The 18,440-nt window shown below is 44.1% G+C and overlaps 1 long non-coding RNA gene across 2 annotated transcripts; it reads right to left on the bottom strand.

The window, feature by feature from the left end:
* Positions 1-1,253: 1,253 nt before the first annotated feature.
* Positions 1,254-18,224, bottom strand: LOC115100601. 2 transcript variants are annotated; one of them, XR_003859144.1, is made up of 2 exons: positions 18,019-18,224; positions 1,254-1,846 (listed from the first exon to the last, which is right to left on the bottom strand). It is a non-coding gene; the product is annotated as an uncharacterized LOC115100601 (long non-coding RNA). The 2 variants fall into 2 exon arrangements; XR_003859145.1 differs by lacking the exon at positions 18,019-18,224 and adding an exon at positions 17,470-17,578.
* Positions 18,225-18,440: the final 216 nt, after the last annotated feature.

Below are 18,440 nucleotides of genomic sequence, written 5' to 3'. Positions count from 1 at the left end.
CTGCCATTATTAAATATTCCTGAACCCGAGCAAGCCTCCTAGCTTTAAGGCTCTGTATAACAAGGTCAGCAATCCCCGCTTTCTGCGGCTTAGCCCTTGGTAAACACTTGCATCGGCCCAAGGCTTCACGTGGTAAAATGTAAAATGAAACTGTACATGATTTATCAAAGCTTATAATTGTTTTATCCAGTGACACAGCAAGGTGTGCCTGGTCTGAAAAAGCACCCCGAGGAGCTCTTGTAAGCAAAGGTTGGTAGGGTGCATCAATCTAGAGATTCCTAAATCATCTACTTCCTAAGCAAAACCACTCTACAAAAGGAGAGGGGGTGCAGCCTTGCACTGTACGATGCAGCAAACATTTTTACAAATGCTTGAGAGAGAAGATGATGTTGCAATAGGGCCTGTACTGTTCAGGTTTGATGCACCAACTAACCAGCCTTGATGTCATACTGTGGCTCAGATGCTACAAAAATGGCTGCGGTTTTGTATATTTTTCAGAAAGACTTTGCTTTCTCTGCACTACTAGCCCTTAGGCTTAAGGATAGCTCCGGTACCTCATTCAGATCAGGAAGAGACAAACCTCCTTTAAGCACTTATATGCAACTTCAGATACCTTTCTATTTGTACTGTGACCTCGTGTTAACCATGGAATCCAATGTTTTCCAGAGACCATGGTGCCTGGGCTGAGACTTCTGAATTCACAAGCATATTATGCTACTATAAAACAGCACATTATGTTTTCCCTCTAGACATTAAGGACCAAAATATATTTCTTTTTACTAGTCAGATCAGGTAGCTACCTTATTAAATTGTAGCACCATAAAGAGGCAAGTTAGCACCAGTCCATTTTAAAAGATAGCACCAGAAAAATTAGCATCTCACCCTGCTTTAAAGGGAGTTACCACTCCAATGAATTGTGGTACTTGTGGACCTGATGTTTCTCTTATGAAACCTAGAACTACCTGTACTGGTATACCATTGGATGAAAATTAAAAATCCAACAGTAGGCAGTTGATCCAGAAATACCTGGTTTGGATCTCGAGTCCAAGAGGCCAGTGAAGTTCTAGCCCAAAATAAAGTACACATGACCACATGCTCCATGAGCAAACCCTGCTGGCTGAAAGAGGCATTGGAGGATCCAGTCTGGGAGGAGACTTCATCACGTTCCCTTTCACCAGTCAATCCCAGTGCGCCCCATTCAACCATGAGGAGAAAGGAAATGGAATAATGTTAAAAATAATTCCATATTCAAGAATGGCTCATGTATTGTTTATGACATAGAGCCCACTCTATATACATAAATGAATGACCCTAATATATACAGACATACACAGAATTCTCTGTGTTAAAGACTTCTGAACATTCCCCCCCAGTTAAGAAAACAAAATGCCCCACAGATTTCAAATGAAGCAGGTATTGTTTTTGCTGTAGCAGTTTAACCTCTAGGGATGTTCATGGTTTTATGCTGCTTAAAGGGGTGTTTTCACCCCAGCACCTGGCATGCACCCCTTCCCTGTCCCCATATGCTGCAGGAAATGTGTACAGTACAACACAGAAAACATCCAATTTTCCTCTTTTCCTTTCCTGGACTGCATTTCTTAACTTGCAGCTGTACCAAAGCGATACTTCTGCGTCACCGACAAGTCATGCATACATTTCCTAAGATGTGCTGATGCTGAGAGTAGGGATAGAGACCCACGTGTCCATTTTGCTTGCAGACATTGATTGAATGCAAGGCTTGCTTGTCATTGCTCATGCCCTCTCAGTCAGCTTCCACTCGTGGGTCCCATCTTTCTACCTTGCAGCAGCTTCTCACACTCTGCAAGGACTGAAGCTTTCTTCTCACCTGAAAAAGGAATGCAAAATTTAGGGGAAAAGAAACAGGAAATTCTATCAGCTCTATGCACAGGGTGAGGGGGAGAGGGCAGGCGGAAGGAAGTGAGAGTAAATATGTAATGAATCTGTCCATTAGTGAACATGGCAGGTATTGTACAAACTTCAGCAAAAGCAAATCTTGAAGACAAGAGGCTTAAAAGGAGACCACTTATGGATTTCATACTCCTGTATTAATCATATCAACGCATTATTTAAATTACTGAGATAAAGCTGCAGGTTTAAAAACATAATTGTCTGCAATACAGAGAAAGTGTACCTCTTGTATGTCATATTAAAGTGAATGTCAGTATTTTCATTTTGTCCAAATGGAAATGGTGTAGCACTAAGCACATTAGAATCCACAAGATAACAAGAGGATTCAGTCAATTAGACAAGATTGCCAGGTAATTTCATTTTTATTAATAGTATCAAGAGCTGATTTCGGTACCCCAACTCAGATCATGTTTTGCCACTCCGGCTGTGTCGGGAGGGACAGAAGCCCAAGCCAATCAATCAATCAGTGTGAAGAAAAATAGTATATCCAAAACAAGCGGCATCTCCAAACCCCTTAAAAGACTTGTGACAACATTTAAATGAGGGACCCATCAAGGTATCATCAAGAAATCTGCAAATGGGAACTTAGAAAGTGCCAAAGGAAGCGCATTGAAAAACTTGTCAAGTCAATTATAATTTTAACAGGGATCCCATCAAGGCATCCAAGCATTAGCTGTCAGCTTCAATAACAGGGGCAAGGGGGAGAGTATTTTCATTTTGAAATGTTATCCAGTTTGCTAAACCAAAAGGGGAGCTAGGGAGAAGTAGAGACCTTGCAGTACAGAATAGAGGCTGCAGGTGGTCCCAGTAAGGTTATTTGTGTGTGTGGAGAGAGGGGGGGTTTAAGTGATTCTCAGGACACAGTTTAGACATTTTGCATAAGCTCCAAGGCTGGGCACATCTGAAGTAGTACTGCTACTACTCCTAAGCATTTCTATGGTGCTACACGATATACGCAGCACTGTACCAACAGACAAAAAAAAACGACAGCCTCTCCTCAATAGAGTTTACAATCTAATAAGATAAATATAAGAGGGAGCATTTCATAAAGCAAGACAATGGTTAAAAAAGAAAAGAAAGTTAATGAGGCAAAAAACAGACAGACAATTAATTCTAAGATTTAAAAGTGGTTTTAAAATGTGGATCTTTAGTAGGGATTTAAATACAGCGAGAGAGGGAGCATGACGCACAAGTTCAGGAAGACTATTCCAAGCACACGGCACAGCCAGGAGGAAAGCATGGAGACGGGGATTGGTGGTAGAGGAGAAGGGCACAGATAGAAGTGATTTATCTGATGAGCGGCGTGCACGAGAAGGATTATAGAGAGAGATAAGAGAGGAGAGGTAGTGAGGAGCTGCAGAGTGAAGGCATTTGTAGGTGAGAAAGAGGAGCTTGAATTGTATGCGGGAGTGGATAAGGAGCCAATGCAGTGACTTTATAAGAGGGGTTATGTGAGTGGCAAAAGATAAGTCGCACTGCTGAATTTAGGGGAGATTGCAGTGGGGAGAGATAGCTTGCTGGGAGACCTGTGAGGAGCAGGCTGCAATAGTCTAAGTGGGAAAAGATAAAAGAGTGGATAAGGGTTCTGGTACTGTATTCAGAAAGGAAGGGATGAATTTTGGCAATGTTATAAAGAAAGAAATGGCACATTTTAGCAGAGTTTGGATATGCATAGAGAAGGAGAGAAAGGAGTCAAAGATGACTTCTAGATTATGGATTGGGGGGACCAGGTTGATGACTGTTATCCACAGAAACAAAGAAAGGAGGAAGAGGGGAGGTGAGCTTGTGGGCAAAGATGAGGAGTTGAGTTTGGTCTGTTGTAACTGAGGACCCTTGGACCGAGACAAGGTCCATGCCACCTGTAGGGGGAAGCTATGCAGGTCCTCATTGTTGGCAGGCAGAACCAGCTGGTGCAGAGACCCACCAGAATCTTCACCAATACTAGCCCTCATTCTCCGCAGGTTGAACCCTTGGGTGTCGGGGCCGGATGGACTTAGGTGTAGGTCTCTGATGACTAGGAATCCTACGATGGATGGCAGGTGGAAACAGAGTCAAGATGTTCCAAGGGTCGGGGCAGGCAGCTAACAGAGGAATCCAGAAGACGTACCAAGGGTTGAAGCAGGTGGCAATCAAACAAAGTCCAGAGGAAGGCCAAGGCCAAGAAGCAATCCATGGGAAGACAAGACAAAGGCCAGAAGTCAGGAGCATGGAGTCAGGCAACCAACTACTCTCTAGGAGTTCGGCCTGTTGCTGAGGCAAGGACTGAAGGCAGGAACCGGCCTTATAGTCCCTGAGTGATGATGTCATCTGTGAGGGCCATGGGGCATTTCCTGCTGTGGGCCCTTTAAATAAAGCAGAGAGGTGCGCACCTAAGGAAATGCTGGTGGGAACTGGAAGTCTGTGACTCTGGGCCACAAAGAGAAGGAAGGGCGGCAGGTCCTCTATGCCAAGAGAGGGTCCAGGGTTGTGAGGCCAGCCGTGGGGCTCCCTGGCCGGCAAGCGCAACATGGTCATATTGAGTTTAAGGTGGCAGTGGGACATCCAGGCAGCAATGTCAGACAAGCAGGCCGATCTCTGGGACTGGATCCCTGGTGTAGAAAAGTAAATATGGGGGGAGTCGCCATAAAAATGGTATTGAAAGTTATGAGAGGAAATCAGAGAACCAAGGGACTTAGTATATAATGATGAAACAGACACTCAGTTCTGTTACCATTAATTCCTGGGGTTTCAGTGTCAGCTGGTTTAGTGTGGGATGGTTAGTGGGGAGAATCCATTCAAATACAGCACCAATCAAAATGCTACAATCACAAAAACACAGACCATTGCACCTTCTCATTCAAATCAAATGGAAAGCCGTATTTAGCTGTTCTCTACACAAGAGAAGGCTATTGATGTTACCTCCACATTTACTAATGACTCATTGTAGCACAAAAAAACAAAAACCAAAAAACAAACGTCCTCAACAGTGTGTCCCTGTTTACCAGAGATAATGTTAGTGGAGAGAGCAATAAGTAGTGAACGATGTAAAGTGTTTTGTTAGTTGAATTAGAATCTGTATTTATTGTTGGGTGAACCTAAAAATGTTTTACCACATTTCAGATAAACATTAATAACTGATTACAACTGGGTGAGCAGAATCATGGGGAGGCAAATTACTTTCTTCAGATTCTATAGAATATATGTGGTAAAACGTCCGAGTTCTTGGCCTCCACTCCCTGTTTTAACCATTAGATCATGACTCCTTGACTGATATAGTTCATCTCCCTTCCCCTACCTCTTCAGTTTGAATAGCAGGTGCACCTACTTGTAATATTTACGTTATGTAACAGATGAGAAAAGGCTATTACCTTTTACACATCTGACACGCAAAGTGACTCACTTCTCCCTTAGGAAGCAGTAATCCATTGAGGGTAATGAAAGTCAATAATGCTATACACTAAAGATAAACAGAATCGGCATTTCACTTACCTCATGGTTCATATTGTTGGTAATGATAAGAAATGTTATGCTATTTGTTGAGATTGGATAGGATAGTCCCACATTTAGCACATCCCACCCCCAAAAGATCATATAAATGCCTGTGGTTTATATCACAGAGGCTCAGTGGTTCTTTCTTGCAGTTTGCCTGGAATTCCAGCACTTCTTTTCAGGCTTAAGAGGCTGAGCTACAGTGATGTTCTGGTCTCTCCCATCCAGACAGCATGCAAGGAAGAGGAGAGGAGAAGGTGAACATGAAGTAGACAGAGCAAAGTCTGATTCCTAATCCAGCTCCCCTTCCCCCTACCTCTCTCCCCCGTTTCTTGTTTCTGCTTTCTCTCCTGTTCTGTGTGTGTGAGGGGGGGGGAGGGAAGGTTGGAGGGCAGAGAGCGCAGTGATTAGGTCAGGAAAAGAGTGAAAGAGGGGCAGTGAAGGGGTGAGTGAGGAGAACATGCAGTGCTACTCCCTTCCTGTCTTCCCTGAGGAGGAAAAGGGCAGAGCATGCTTTTGCCTTCTACCACCAATCCAAGGAGGCTGAGGAGAGGGGGCGGTTCCCATCAATCTGCCCTTAACTCCAGAAGCTAAGCTTCTGGAGTTAAGGTCACTTGGTAGGAGCACTAGATGGCCCGCGCCATTTTTAAAGATGGCGCCGGCCATCCAGTGCTCCCTCCATGTGACAGGGGCCGGCAAATGGCACGGATACCCTGTCACATGGTAAGGGCAAAGGGCCATCGGCGCCATTTTGATTAGTGGCAGCTGACGGCCCGGGAGCAGGAGATCGCTCCCGGGACCCCCACTGGACCACCAGGTACCTGTAAAATGTTTTTTTGGGGGGGGGGGGGGAAGCAAAGGGATTAGTTTTAAAGGGTCGGGGTGGGTTTAGGGGTTATTTTTGTGTGCCATTTTTCCCACCCTCCCCCAAAATGATAAGAGAACCCCACGATCAATATCGTGGGGTTTTCCTATCGTTTCGGGGGAGCCCCCGATTTCTGATGATTTTGAAAATATCGACGATATTTTCAAATCGTCCGAAGCCCGATTCACATCCCTAGATAGTAAAAACCATTGAAACAAACAGCCTAATCACAGGACTTAAACCAGTTTCTTACATTTCAGGTAGTTAGTTCCGTTCATATTGAATATCTAAGGGTAAGAACATAAGAACATAAGAAAATGCCATACTGGGTCAGACCAAGGGTCCATCAAGCCCAGCATCCTGTTTCCAACAGTGGCCAATCCAGGCCATAAGAACCTGGCAAGTACCCAAAAACTAAGTCTATTCCATGTAACCATTGCTAATGGCAGTGGCTATTCTCTAAGTGAACTTAATAGCAGGTAATGGACTTCTCCTCCAAGAACTTGTCCAATCCTTTTTTAAACACAGCTATACTAACTGCACTAACCACATTCTCTGGCAACAAATTCCAGAGTTTAATTGTGCGTTGAGTAAAAAAAGAACTTTCTCCGATTAGTTTTAAATGTGCCCCATGCTAACTTCATGGAGTGCCCCCTAGTCTTTCTACTATCCGAAAGAGTAAATAACCGATTCACATCTACCCGTTCTAGACCTCTCATGATTTTAAACACCTCTATCATATCCCCCCTCAGTCGTCTCTTCTCCAAGCTGAAAAGTCCTAACCTCTTTAGTCTTTCCTCATAGGGGAGTTGTTCCATTCCCCTTATCATTTTGGTAGCCCTTCTCTGTACCTTCTCCATCGCAATTATATCTTTTTTGAGATGCGGCGACCAGAATTGAACACAGTATTCAAGGTGCGTTCTCACCATGGAGCGATACAGAGGCATTATGACATTTTCCGTTTTATTCACCATTCCTTTTCTAATAATTCCCAACATTCTGTTTGCTTTTTTGACTGCCGCAGCACACTGCACCGACGATTTCAATGTGTTATCCACTATGACACCTAGAACTCTTTCTTGGGTTGTAGCACCTAATATGGAACCCAACATTGTGTAATTATAGCATGGGTTATTTTTCCCTATATGCATCACCTTGCACTTATCCACATTAAATTTCATCTGCCATTTGGATGCCCAATTTTCCAGTCTCACAAGGTCTTCCTGCAATTTATCACAATCTGCTTGTGATTTAACTACTCTGAACAATTTTGTGTCATCTGCAAATTTGATTATCTCACTCGTCGTATTTCTTTCCAGATCATTTATAAATATATTGAACAGTAAGGGTCCCAATACAGATCCCTGAGGCACTCCACTGTCCACTCCCTTCCACTGAGAAAATTGCCCATTTAATCCTACTCTCTGTTTCATTTAATCCTACTAGAAACCAAATGATTCCCTCACTTATAGAGGTGACAGCATTTCAGTCTCATAAACAAGGTTTATTTCATTTACCTGCCAAAAATGCAGTTCCGAAATAAAAAGTAGAAAGAGAATAAACAGATATTCATTAATCTGAAAAGAAAAAAGTAGGTAAAAGTCTCCTTGAACACACCTAAAGTTTAATGTGTGGAGGGCTACCCACCTGCTGGGCTAGTTTAGACCCACTGATGCATTATTTTGATGCAGTGCGAAGGTCAAATACACTGACAGGCAAGAAACGGCTTCTGCTCGTTTAGCAGCAGGATTAAAGAGGCAGTGCTGCTGTTGAAACAGTTCAGGTTGTTGCAGTCTCCACAAAAGTCAAGAAGCTACAAGTTATTTCAGTGCTTGTGAGCTGGTTCAAATTTTTGTTCTTGAGCGGCCAACTAACCCCATGCCACAAGTCACCCCATCTTTTCAATCTGCCTTCTCTTAGCATGTGCATTGAAAAGCAGGAGAACATTCATGCTGTTTGAAAAAAAAAAATTGGTTAAAAAACCAGAGCGCGTTCAGTGTCCCTGCAGCTTGGAATTTACAGCTCTGCTATTTGCCATCTAGGATTTCAGGGCTGCCAAATGATGCAGTTTCAAGTGGAAGACCCAAGCTTCCTGACTGCCCCTTCCTCAACCTCTTTTGTTTTGGTACCTGTAGTGCTCCTGTCAAATGGAAGAAGCAGGACTACAAATACCAGAATGCACTGTGATGGAAGTTGAAAACCAAGGAGCAGGATCATTGGCAGCGCTGTAACTTCTTGGTCATAAACATTTGATTATTGAAGAGATAAAAGGTAAGAATCCTCTTGGCTCATTGGATTCTTTGAAATCAGCCTGCGGTGAGCCGCTCTTCTGAGACTGCAGTGTCTATAAACTGTCCTTTTAAGTAAGTCCACTAGGAGTTAAAGCTCAGGAGCACAAAAGAAATTTAAAAAAACAACCATGTTCAGAGAATAGAAACCTCTGTTTTTCCTCGATGGGAGAAACCCAGTGGGATCGGAGCATTTTAAGTGCAGAGAAAATTCTCAGAGCCTCAATATGGAGTCTGAGAGCCTAAGTGTGTTCCAATCAGAGCCAAAAAGAGGTTGCCGGGGGGAGAGTAAAATAGCAGCTAAAGCACAAAGTTATCTTTAAAATGAGAAAACTCATAGTTTTGTTTTATCTATTCATGCATCAGTGAAAACAGTTCAGAATGCAAGGAGCTGAGCTCCAGGTTTAGAATAAAACCTGTTCTCTAAGAGAAATGGAGCATGAGAACCATGGGAAGGAGATGATGGAAACTGAGAATGGACAACTATGCAAACTGGATGGGTCAAATGCTCCTCATCTGCTGACAACTGCAGGGCCCTGTCTGCTGTACTTTTTCACTTAAGCTAGAAAACATGGAAAAGCAATGTATCCAAGCCTTACTAAACCCATTGCTTGACAAAAAACGTGAAGCGTGCATCTAAAATGAAGTGGTGTGGCGGGAAAGGGGAGTAATATGAAAGCAAGGCAACGATGTGCTGAGTGAAAAGCCCAGAGGCCAGGTTATAACATGAAATCGCGTACCTTTATAAAACAGGGTGGCTGCATAGGGAGCCGCGTGGCATTTGCAAAGCAACCAGATTGCACACGGCTGTTTCACGGTAGCTGCAAATGAAGCAGCATGGCTATAAAGCTGCAGTAAATGGCACGAGGCATGCAAAGAGATAGGGATGTCAAGCAAAGCAAACGGGTCTGGCTGTAAAGAGAAGGGGTCCGGGTCCAGGTCCAGAAAGCAGCGATAAAAGTGCTGTTAAGCAGGAGAATTGACCCTGTAGGGAAGGATTGTGGGGTGAACTGTACAGCAGTGAGCACCACTGTAGAAAGGGAGAGGTCAGAGGTGTGCTTACTGTCTAATCGAGTGTCATGACAGTAAAGGGAAGACTGGATTTTCAGAAGTCCCTTATGGGAGATTCCTCAGGTAATTAAAAATCCATTTTGATGCAACTGCAACATCACTCCCTGCTTCGAAGGAGGGGGGGGGGGCTGAAAGGAAAGAGAGATTTGGATTCAGGGACAACCAACATGAGCCATGACTTTTTCCACAGTTTGGGGTACTGATGCTCAAATATTAATGAAAAAAAACAGGACTGCAGTGCTTCTAAGGCCAAGTTCATAAGCCAAGTACGTCAAGGAAAACTGACTGATACATGGGGGTAACCTACACAGCGGGCACGTGCTACCATAGGAAGCTTGCTGGGCAGACTGGATGGACCACTGGTCCTTTTCTGCCGTCATTTCTGTTTCTATGTGATAGGAAGCAGTATCCTAATGTAGCCTGGAAACTGGTCAAAAATAAGAAAGACAAAGTAGGATGAAATGATCAGTTTTCCATAAGAAGAGAGATAAATAGAGGAGTACCTAGGGATCAGAGCTGAGATCAGTGTTGTTTGACATACAGTATTCATTAATGACCTAGAAACTGGATTTAGGCTTAGGTAACATAGCAACTACCTCTAGCACCAGATTTTTGTAGACATTGGAGTGTCACTGATGCTGCATTGCTGGTATGTGGGCCTGGTAATGCAGCGCCAGCCCCTCAGCACCAACCAGAAAAATTCAGCACGGGTCCTCCTGCAGCTATTGCACACTGACAGGCCTTGCAGTGCCCTTTATTTATTTGGAAGTCCACATTCCAAAGGAGTTAGCCAGCTATCTCAGAAGTTAGAACGCCAGAATTTAGCCGGATAAGATACGTGCGCAACCCCCGAAAAGCTGCCCCTGCGCGCGCCGAGCCTATCTTGCATAGGCTCGGCGGTGCGCGCAAGCCCCGGGACGTGCGTATGGCCTGGGGCTTGCAAAAAGGGGCGGGGCATGGCAAGGCATGGCCTGGGGCTTGCAAAAAGGGGCGGGGCATGGCAAGGCATGGCCTGAGCCTCCAGACACAGCGGCCATTTGCCGCTGTGCCCGGATCATGGCCCGGCCGCGGCCGGTGTAACTTCAACAAAGGTAAGGGGAGGTGAAAGGAAAGTTTCCTCTGAGGCTGCTCCGATTTCGGAGCGGCCTCGGAGGGAACGGAGGCAGGCTGCGTGGCTCGGCGCGCGCAAGTTGCACAATTGTGCACCCCCTTACACGTGCAGACCCTGGATTTTATAACATGCGCGCGGCTGTGTGCACATGTTATAAAATCGGGTGTAGATTTGTTCGCGCTGGTTTGAGCAAACAAATCTGCGCCCGCGCGCAGGTTTTAAAATCTGCCCCTCTGTGTTATGTTTTTTGTAAGAATGTGAACCCTGGGCCAAGATGAGAGGTGTCTCCACCCACAGTGAGGAGCCCCATGAGCCTCACCATCAGCAGGCGCAGTCTCAGTGGCGTGGGACACAGCTAGAATTAGAGACTTTATTATAAAGGAAGGAAAAGTAATGTCCACAGAATTGGAGATGGAGTAATACAGTCTTGAGCAATGGGAATTACCCAGAGTGAGACCACGGCTGAGAAGATCCAGTAGTGGCCCGTGGAGTGGGGTTCGCCGGGGGTCCTCTCTGATGAGTTTAGGTACCTCAGGAATACAGATCCGGTAGTGGCCCGCAGAGCAGGGTATGCGGAGGATGTCTGACAGTAGATGTTGAAGAACTGGTAGAGATACCGGAACCTGGAAGTGACTCCTATAGCTGGTGTGTAGATATTCTGTAGTGCAGGAAAGCTGAAAGGCTTTTACTGAAGAAAGGTGGTAGTGGCCCAAGGGTCGGGGTACACCGTGTGGAATCCACAATACAGTTCATATAGTAGAAGTCAGTAGAGGTACTCACAGTAGATGGTTCCTGGAACGAGAGAGAGACCAGAGAAGCAGGTCTAGTAGCAGTCAGGCAGGTAGGCCCTCTGAGGCGTGGATAGCCGGGAACGCAGGGGAGCTCCCGAGGAGCGGTTACTCAGAGCGTCCAGATGTCAAGACCAAGTCAGGAACAGGAAGTCCTTGAATGTGGAGGATTCAGCAAGATGGAACTCCTTGCTAACTCAAGGAAGGCAAGGGCTGGTCAGATTAAATACACTAGCGGGTTGATGTCATCTGGAGGGGACACCCCCGAGGTTCCCGCCATGACATGTTCAAAGGAGGCCCTTGCGTGCACGCACCTAGGTAATTCCGGGTCCAAGATGGCGGTCGGCAGCGTCCACGCTGTCCTGGGAATGCCGGAGAGGTCGGCGGGGACTGGCAGTGACTGCCATTCTTCCCAGACTTGATGAAGTGGGGAAAAAAAAAGAGGTGAGCATGAGAGGTCACAGTCATCTGCGACCAACAGGCATAACACTATGGTAATAGAGAGGAGGAGTTGGGATTCTTCAGGGCTTGTGAGTGCACAATAGCTGCAGAAAGCCCCATACTGAATTTCTCCGGTTGCTGCTTGTGTGGGGCTGGTACAGACTAAGTGGTGAGGGAGGGAGGGGGGTAGTCACCCTGAGAGGGGAAGATTTGAGCAGGTACAAGTAGGACGGGGGGGGGGGTTGTCCTCTGGAGAGAGGAAGGACCAACCTTCCTCCTCCCTCCATTTCCTATGGATGCACCAAACTTAAATCCAGTACTATCTAGAAACAAGGGGAAAAAGCGAGGCGGTCAAATTGCAGATGATATAAAATTATTCAAAGCAATAAAAATACAAGCTGGTTGTGAAGAAATTACAGGAGGACCTTTTGAGACTAGGGAACTGGACACCTTAATGGCAGATGAAATTTAATGTGGACAAGTGCAGTGATGCACATAGGGAAAAATAATCCCAACTATATGTATAGAATGCTAGGTTCGATATTAAGAGATATTGCCCAGGAAAAGGATTTTGGAGTATTAAAAAGAAAATGTAGTTCCCTCAGTGGCACTTTAATTGGAAGAGAATCAGGTCCTCTATGGCATGCCGATTTGTCATACTTGGACTGTCCTGGCTTTAGGGGATGTGCGTAAGACCAAGTTGTTTCCACACTACAAGTTTCACTCTTGTGCATACTGGTGAGAGTGCCAAGTCCGAGGATCCTTTGTCCCTGCCAACCTCATGCTTAATTTTCAAAAGGGAAATTACAAATATACATATTTTTCCTGGAAAACAACATGTGCTGGTTTCAAGACCCAATATATGTACCTTGTTTTTCAACCGCCACATATACAGGCAAAGGTACAGCCACACACAGGCTCCTCCAAACACACACAGGCTCCCCATTCAGATAAGCAAATGTATCCACACTCACTCACACAGGCTGTTATAGACCAGACTACCTGAGCAACACTGGGAACTTTTCGCTGGTGCATTATAAATTGAGTCTTATCCAGTCCATTTCTCTAGCCTCACTCCAAGTAGTAAACTGTTGGTTTTGGGTTTTTTTTATTGATTTACATATGTTGCCTGGGAAAATCAGATTAAAGCAAAATGTCCTTTAGCCACCTTTGATCCAAGAGATAGCATGGGGCAGGGAGCCTACTGAAAGTAAAATAATAGAGCAAGTAACAGAAACAATTACACAGATAACTACTGAAAGCATTTCCAAGCCTGCAGATTTAAAGCAAGGCAAAGCGAAACATTTTGGAATGTTAATTGGAGGTTTATTTCCACTGTATATTGTGTATGGTGTTTTTACTGAATTTGTAATCTACTTTGATAGAGTTTTAGGACTGTAGAGGCAATAGAAATATGTAATTAAATTCATTTATAGTTTAAGAAACAGCCCTAAATCTACAAAGAACCTGGATATCAGTGGGATCTAAGGGTTCTGTAATGTCCTCTGAATCCTTAGTGTAGCTGCTGCTTCCATAGTCCAGACAGACGTAGCCCCACCACATAAAGAGCTCAGATCTTTCCCTGTAACTGAACCTCAGGTCAACTACTTTGGATGTCAGGGGGACACCAGTTTCAGGTCATTGTCCCCTATCAGGACCTCAGGATCTCTCACTCCTATGTCTTGTCCCTCTCTGGGAACTCAAAGCACCCAGGTCAAATCTCTTTCTTCTCTTAGGACCTTGGAATTCTCAGCTTAGATCTCTCTCCCCCCCCCCCCCCCCCCCCCCCACCTCAGGGTACCTAGGTTGGATTGACTTTCTCTCCTGGACAGTTAACAGTCCTTATTTAATGTATCTTCATTTTTTGTTTCCATGACAATTTTGGGAAAACTATTTGTCCACAAATCTACTTGTTCTATACTTTCATGTGATACCTCAATCTTACCTCAGCAAAGGCAGGAGTCCTACAACAGCGCACACATATACTGTGAATCTGAGTTTGCTATTAGTGTATGGCTATTAGGAAGACCGCACTTGAAAGAATATTCTGTGACCATGTTACATGCAGAGAGATGAGCATATCCAACTCCCTAGGTTCTGGCAGTGTATGTTATTTTTTTAATTTATTCTATTTATGAGAGGTCATTATAGAAATTGTTTTACAAAATGTTCTCTACAAAAGGCAGTTCGGGGTAACAACTGAAGCTCATACAAATACTATTAAAGGATAAAACCTGATACAGGGTCAGATTTGGAATCAATCAATTTTTTGGTGGGGAAAAAGCAGTATTGCTACAGGTTGGAATAGTAAGGAAGCTAGATTGCCAAACCAATGTTTATCTGTTGCCACTCTCTGTATGTCTCTATTTAAAATGATAACTTTTTAGCCATATGACATATCAGACTCTCTCCCAAATTCTTCAGTGATATTTGACAACTCACCCGAATTGTCTTTATTCTGGCAGAGGTCTGTATAATGACCCCAAAAGACCAGATACAAAATGTCCTAGTAAAGGGCATGTTCTTTTAACAGAAATTACCTCTAGAAAGGAACATGTTGGGACTATAAAAAAGGTGCTGGTATATCGCAAACAGAATTTTGTTGCCAACTGTTCCATTTCAACATTTTATAATACAAAGTTATGAACATTTTAAAATACACTAAGTGTTTTTTTAAGGAACATTTACAAAACTAAAAAATGTAGTCAGAAAGAAGTTGCAAGTATCTATGAAATAAAAAGTTGACTAACAAGGCAACAGAGAAGGGTCATTATGAGGCAGTTTGAGGAAAAAATAATTCAACAGCTTGGTTAACTAAATTAAAGCAATATACTAATGTTAGAACTATACCTGAAACTCTGTGGCCCACTACCCCTCTTTCTTTAGATCTTGCCACAGTGTATCTTACCATGTTTCACTGCTGTATAGATCCTTTTCCAGAAGCCATGGATCCCTCCAAGAGCCACAAGCTCTTCTAACAGAGATGGAGCTGTCCAGCTCTAACAGATCTGTTTCCAATTAAAAAGCCCACCTAAAGCATGGTATCGCACACTTTAAAGGCATGCAGCCTTCATACTGCACATCTGTAGCCTGTTTGCATGTTCCATGGGGAATCTAACAACAACAAACTCCTCCAGCAATCACAGACCCATCCGCACCATAAATGACTATTTGTTGCCTCCATGGCACCTGCATGTTCTACACCTTTAAAGCATGCAGTTGGCATGTTGCACACAGGAAGCACACTTTACTTTCTGTAGTCACAGACTATTCAAACAGTCTACAAAGACCCTCATCCAGTCACTATTTCTTCAGCACTCGCAGATGGGGCTTCAGTTAAGTTATTTGGAGGGTTTTTGTTTTTTTTAACTTACAACAAAAGCTTCCAAAGTAAAAATGCTTTCAAAGAATCATTATTTTTGGGGTGAGGGATAAGGGAATAAAATGCAATAATATTTTCAAATATGGATACCTACAATTCTTTGGCTTTTAAATGTTGAATTCCATAACTGAACTCCTAGTCAAAGACTTCAGAATTCATGACTAACAGTTACATGTATTTCACCCATGAGGTGATTGTTTAGTTCCATGTAAACAGGTGCGATATGTATTGTATACAGGATCACCGGTATATAAGAAATTAAAAATAAATAAATAAATAAGATTATTTAGCCTCAAAAAGTTGAATTCTATAACTTAGTTTACAGACTTTACAATTTATAGATAACCTGGCAAGGACACTTCCATACCAACATATAAGCTGATCATATGCATGTGATCCAGGAGGATCATGTCCCTCTCGCTACCCTCCATTGGCTATATGCCATGGCCCAATTCTTGTTTCCCTCTTGGAAAAAGCTTACATTGAAATCTAACAATTTCAGAAATCCATTTATGAAATTCTAGTGCTCCTGTCTACCAGCAGCATTACAGTTCCATACCTCTACCCCTTTCTGTTTGCAAGTTAAACTTCAAAATGTCAATCTAAAATTAAATCTAAACACTTCTAGGTTCCAGATAAGAAGAAGTAACAAAAAAATGAGAACATCTCAAAATTCCTCCATCCCTTTTTAGGTTTTTACAAAATTTTGAGGGTTTAAAATTCTCCAAAATCTCTGAAATTGTCATAGATTGCAAATTGTCTTTTCCCTCTCATTTTACTTCTCTGAGAATATATTTTAAAAGTGTTTTTATTTTGTCCAATCTTTTCTCAGACCACTGGTGTAGCCATACCAGGGACAAACACATTCTCCCTCTTGCCATATTGTATCTAAATATCTCTCTCTATATATCCCTGTAGTAGTTTACACTCAGGGATAGAGTGCCTCCTCTGTCTTGATTGCTAGGAATGTAAACCTCAGTAGCATCCTTCTGATTTACATCACCTCTCTATAAGCACTTTAAAACAACAAATGTATCTTTAAAAAAGCTGTTAACATAAGGAAAAAAAAAATCTTTAGAATTATTCCTTTTCTCCCAATTTCCTTTTCAGTATTCCCTTTTAGTGGCAACATTTGCAGAACTAAAAGAGTTATTAAATGTTGTTGTGTGCCACACTTAGTTCCTTCAGCATCAGCCACACAATTTGTATATGCATGCCATATACCTGGCTGATGCAAATACAATCTTAGTTTCATTTAACTACCCCTCGCCTGAAATTCCAATCAATCCATTGTCCCACAGCCATCCTGATTTCTTTCACATTGTTGCAGAGATGTGTTCAAAGTTTATTTTTAAATAAATCTACTAATTTACTGCTATTATTATGAATCTAAGTAATTAAGGATTCTGTTGCTCTGTGCAGGCCTTACATCCAGGGAGTATTCTAAGGCTCCCCCTGTGTATCAGGTTGAGCCATTTCAGGTACTACTGTGAGCTTAATTAGGCACACCTGATTTTTTTTTTTTACCTGCCCAGGTCTAGCTTCAGCTTCTTACCTGTTCAAGTGTAACTAATTAAACTCACAGTAAATAGCTGGAATCACTCCAGCTACTGCACAATGGGGATCTTAAAATATTCCCTGCCCATACCCATACTTCAGCCTCAGGCATGACTTCAGCTGCAACAGCTGAGTAACTAAAGCTGACTTCCAGAGTAAGAGAATGTGTATCAAAAATAAAATCTGTATAAGTTCCACAAAAGCACTAAAATATACACATTGCAATACAGTAACACCAAAATAAAAAAGAATGCAAGCTCTATAAGCAAACCCACACAGGGAGGAATCAAGCCCAAAATTTAGGCAGATTGATCTTCTAAGAAAACTAAGTAGCTTTTCAACTACCTGTAGGTCCTTAACTGAAGTATTATAACCGTATAAAAGAAGAGACTGAAACACAAACTAGTATACTGCTTATAGTAATTACTACGGTTCAGTTATAACTTTTTTTTTTACAATGGGACACATAGAATACAGATATTGTAATAAAGATCAGTGGTAGTGTAAAACTACATTTCCTGCAAAAATAACTAAATCTGAATGCATTTGTCTTCTCAGAAAGGTCTTACCATAAACCAAGACCGATATTGTTTGAAATTGCAATCGCGTCCCATGTAAACAGATGTGGTCAGCTGTGAGGAAATTCTGCCCAAGAGAAGGCCGGATGGGGGATATGGGGGGTGGAAAGGAGGGGTGGGTGCTGCCGCTGTGACCGTCGCCTCACCTGCGCTCGCCTCTCAGCTCCTGAAGCCGCCGCCGCCCCCCCTTCTGCGTCCTCCCCTTACAGGATCCTCCGGCGGAGCAGCAGCGCCAGGGCCGCGATCGGGGTCACGGCGCAGAGCAGGCGCAGGTAGGAGCGCAGCCTTCTCCCGCCCGAGAGCCGCCGGAGCCGATTCCGCCGCCGCCGCAGCGTCAGCTCCTGCAGCTGGTCGCCCACCAGCCTGAGGCGGGCGGCCGTGAGCTGCGCGCCGGAGCAGGGCCCCCCGGGCCGGGCCGAGCTGCAGACGCCCAGCGCTGGGGGGCCGGCGGGCGGGGGGGAGGGGCACATGCTGCTGCTGCTGCTTCTCGCCTTCTTTCCCCGGCCGAGGCGGGGAGCGTCAGACATCGGGTTCACTAACTTGTGCTGTGCTCTGCCGGCGCTGCTCACCACCATTATGAATTCGAGTGTCACATGGTGGACGGGGAGGAGGGCGCTGCCAGGAGAGCCTTGACATCATCTCTTTTCTGTACCGCGGAGACATCAGGGACCCGACGCTGAAAGGTAACGTCAACCCTTCTATGGATTGGTTTTGTTTTTCATCAGGCAGCCCAAGGCTCCGTCGATAGCCGAGCGCAGAGAGCCAGCCCGGTTGTTATTATTATAGTGCCCTGCATTTCACTTCTGTCTCACATCTGCCAGGGAGTCTGACGGGACGATCCGGGATCGGAAAGAGGAGGCTGCAGTTCTGTCCTTGTTTCTGCGGAAAGCAGATTTGCCAGGACTCGTGTTAAACGATCTTAGATCGGATACAGTTGTTTGGCCTGGGGAGTTACCCCGTGG

This window comes from Rhinatrema bivittatum, chromosome 11, assembly GCF_901001135.1.
Source record: "Rhinatrema bivittatum chromosome 11, aRhiBiv1.1, whole genome shotgun sequence".
Classification (NCBI taxonomy): Eukaryota; Metazoa; Chordata; class Amphibia; order Gymnophiona; family Rhinatrematidae; genus Rhinatrema; species Rhinatrema bivittatum.
Note: the sequence above shows the minus strand (reverse complement) of the source record. Positions and strands in the feature narration are given on the sequence as shown.